This window comes from Caretta caretta, chromosome 9, assembly GCF_965140235.1.
Source record: "Caretta caretta isolate rCarCar2 chromosome 9, rCarCar1.hap1, whole genome shotgun sequence".
NCBI classification, from domain to species: Eukaryota; Metazoa; Chordata; order Testudines; family Cheloniidae; genus Caretta; species Caretta caretta.
Genome location: NC_134214.1, coordinates 53,384,270 through 53,388,648, shown reverse-complemented (window position 1 = coordinate 53,388,648; position 4,379 = coordinate 53,384,270).

Genomic DNA, 4,379 nt, shown 5'->3' with positions numbered 1-4,379 from the left:
CCTGTGGAAGCTTGCAACGCCAGACAGCTACTGGTCAGTTGGGAATCAATTTGGAGTGGGCAAATCTACTGTGGGGGCTGCTGTGATGCAAGTAGCCCACGCAATCAAAGATCTGCTGATATCAAGGGTAGTGACCCTGGGAAATGTGTAGGTCATAGTGCATGGCTTTGCTGCAATGGGATTCCCTAACTGTGGTGGGGCCATAGACGGAACCCATATCCCTATCTTGGCACCGGAGCACCAAGCCGCCGAGTACATAAACCACAAGGGGTACTTTTCAATAGTGCTGCAAGCTGCAAGCTCTGGTGGATCACAAGGGACGTTTCACCAACATCAATATGGGATGGCCGGGAAAGGTGCATGATGCTCGCATCTTCAGGAACTCTGGTCTGTTTCAAAAGCTGCAGGAAGGGACTTTATTCCCAGACCAGAAAATAACTGTTGGGGATGTTGAAATGCCTATATGTATCCTTGGGGACCCAGCCTACCCCTTAATGCCATGGCTCATGAAGCCGTACACAGGCAGCCTGGACAGTAGTCAGGAGCTGTTCAACTACAGGCTGAGCAAGTGCAGAATGGTGGTAGAATGTGCATTTGGACGTTTAAAGGCGCGCTGGCGCAGTTTACTGACTCGCTTAGACCTCAGCAAAACCAATATTCCCACTGTTATTACTGCTTGCTGTGTGCTCCACAATATCTGTGAGAGTAAGGGGGAGATGTTTATGGCGGGGTGGGAGGTTGAGGCAAATCGCCTGGCTGCTGGTTACGCGCAGCCAGACACCAGGGCGGTTAGAAGAGCACAGGAGGGCGTGGTACGCATCAGAGAAGCTTTGAAAACCAGTTTCAGGACTGGCCAGGCTACGGTGTGAAAGTTCTGTTTGTTTCTCCTTGATGAAACCCCCCGCCCCTTGGTTCACTCTACTTCCCTGTAAGCTAACCATCCTCCCCTCCTCCCTTCGATCACCGCTTGCAGAGGCAATAAAGTCATTGTTGCTTCACATTCATGCATTCTTTATTCATTCATCACACAAATAGGGGGATGACTACCAAGGTAGCCCAGGAGGGGTGGTGGAGGAGGGAAGGAAAATGCCACACAGCACTTTAAAAGTTTACAACTTTAAAATTTATTAAATGCCAGCCTTCTTTTTTTTGGGCAATCCTCTGTGGCGGAGTGGCTAGTTGGCCGGTGGCCCCCCCACTGCATTCTTGGATGTCTGGGTGTGGAGGCTATGGAACTTGGGGAGGAGGGCGGTTGGTTACACAGGGGCTGTAGTGGCAGTCTGTGCTCCAGCTGCCTTTGCTGCAGCTCAACCATACACTGGAGCATACTGGTTTGGTCCTCCAGCAGCCTCAGCATTGAATCCTGCCTCCTCTCATCGTGCTGCTGCCACATTTGAGCTTCAGCCCTGTCTTCAGCCTGCCACTTACTCTCTTCAGCCCGCCACTTACTCTCTTCAGCCCGCCACCTCTCCTCCCGGTCATTTTGTGCTTTCCTGCACTCTGACATTATTTGCCTCCACGCATTCGTCTGTGCTCTGTCAGTGTGGGAGGACAGCATGAGCTCGGAGAACATTTCACCTCGAGTGCGTTTTTTTTCTTTCTAAGCTTCACTAGCCTCTGGGAAGAAGAAGATCCTGTGATCATTGAAACACATGCAGCTGGTGGAGAAAAAAAAAGGGACAGTGGTATTTAAAAAGACACATTTTATAAAACAGTGGCTACACTCTTTCAGGGTAAACCTTGCTGTTAACATTACATACATAGCACATGTGCTTTCGTTACAAGGTCGCATTTTGCCTCCCCCCACCGCGTGGCTACACCCTCAACCCTCCCCCCTCCCTGTGGCTAACAGCGGGGAACATTTCTGTTTAGCCACAGGCAAACAGCCCAGCAGGAATGGGCTCCTCTGAGTGTCCCCTGAAGAAAAGCACTCTATTTCAACCAGGTGACCATGAATTATATCTCACTCTCCTGAGGATAACACAGAGAGATAAAGAACGGATGTTGTTTGAACGCCAGCAAACATACACTGCAATGCTTTGTTGTACAATGATTCCCGAGTACGTGTTACTGGCCTGGAGTGGTAAAGTGTCCTACCATGAAGGACGCAATAAGGCTGCCCTCCCCAGAAACCTTTTGCAAAGGCTTTGGGAGTACATCCAGGAGAGCCGCGAATGCCAGGGCAAAGTAATCCTTTCACATGCTTGCTTTTAAACCATGTATAGTATTTTAAAAGGTACACTCACCGGAGGTCCCTTCTCCGCCTGCCAGGTCCAGGAGGCAGCCTTGGGTGGGTTCGGGGGGTACTAGCTCCAGGTCTAGGGTGAGAAACAGTTCCTGGCTGTCGGGAAAACCGGTTTCTCCGCTTGCTTGCTGTGAGCTATCTACAACCTCCTCCTCATCATCATCTTCTTCGTCCCCAAAACCTGCTTCCGTATTACCTCCATCTCCATTGAAGGAGTCAAACAACACGGCTGGGGTAGTGGTGGCTGAACCCCCTAAAATGGCATGCAGCTCATCATAGAAGCGGCATGTTTGGGGCTCTGACCCGGAGCGGCCGTTCGCCTCTGGTTTTCTGGTAGGCTTGCCTCAGCTCCTTCAGTTTCACGCGGCACTGCTTCGGGTCCCTGTTATGGCTTCTGTCCTTCATGCCCTGGGAGATTTTGACAAAGGTTTTGGCATTTCGAAAACTGGAACGGAGTTCTGATAGCACGGATTCCTCTCCCCATACAGCGATCAGATCCCGTACCTCCCGTTCGGTCCATGCTGGAGCTCTTTTGCGATTCTGGGACTCCATCATGGTCACCTCTGCTGATGAGCTGTGCATGGTCACCTGCAGCTTGCCACGCTGGCCAAACAGGAAATGAGATTCAAAAGTTCGCGGTTCTTTTCCTGTCTACCTGGCCAGTGCATCTGAATTGAGAGTGCTGTCCAGAGCAGTCACAATGGAGCACTCTGGGATAGCTCCCAGAGGCCAATACCGCCGAATTGTGTCCACAGTATCCCAAATTCGAGCCGGCAAGGCCGATTTAAGCGCTAATCCACTTGTCAGGGGTGGAGTAAGGAAATCGATTTTAAGAGCCCTTTAAGTTGAAATAAAGGGCTTCATCGTGTGGACGGGTGCAGGTTTACATCGATTTAATGCTGCTAAATTCGACCTAAAGTCCTAGTGTAGACCAGGGCTTAGAGGAGTACCTTGGATAGCTCAATACTGGGCAGGGTCAGGAGAGCAATAGGGAACTCCAGCCTGAGGACTGCCAGGCTGAAGCCCCTGATACAAAGGGTGCTAGGGCTACAGGAAAGTGCCCCAGGAAAACAGGTGGCGGGAGTTGGAGAACTGGCAGCACGTGGCTGCCAGCTATAGGGTCCCTGGGTCGGGGCCTGGAGTAGTGGGTGGGCCTTCCCCCATCCCTTTTTTCCCCCCACTTGCAACAGAGGTGGTGGCCTGTATTCAAATTGCAGTTTACCCCTTAATGCGAGGGGCTAGACCGAAGGCCGCAGTAGGGCACAGTGGCAAGCGGATGGATTAGAGACAGCTGGTTCCCCCAGAAATGGGGAGAAAGTGGAGTGGGGCACAGCTGCAGGGCTGTGCCCAGAAGAGGATGCTGCGGTTCAGGGAGTGACACAGCTTTTACAGGTGGAGCAGAAGTGACGGCGGTGAGACACCACTAGAGGAAGGTGCACTGGCAACCAAGAGCTAATTCCCAGCACGGCGAGCAGGAGGCGCTGTGGTGGTGAGTCCCGCTGCATTACAGTGCAGTATTGAAATGCACATATTTTATATTAAGCTTTTTCATATGTACTGTAATGCAGCTTTTCCCTACCGAACTGATTAACATTTATTCATAACCCCCCCCCCCCACTCACCTTTAATTATGCACATAAGACAGTTAAAATTAAGGGTTTTGAGTATTCAGGTAAGGTATGGCTAGGACTTCTGAAGCTAACTCTAAGTAAAAAAATATTTTTTCAATCTAATAAGAGGATGAAGGTTCTAATACATTTTTAGATGGTTATTGATGTTTTAGTGCTAATGGTATCAGATCAGATGAATCCATACTAGTTGCATTCACATATCTAGAACCAATCCATTAGCCTGTATAGATCAGTAACCAGTTCATATTGACTTCTGATCAGTTTCCCAGCTGCATTAATCCTATTGGTATCATTTATTTGCCCATAGAGTTCTTTGCCATAGTATAAATGCCTCATCAAACATTTACCCTCAATGGCCTTGTGAGGTAGGGAAGTATTATCATCCCAATTTTATAGAAAGGAAACCGAGGCACATTTGCTGAATAGCAAACAGGAAGTCTGTGGTAGAACACCTACATCTCCTGAGTTCCAGTGCAGTGCCTTAGCCATCAGACCACCCTTCC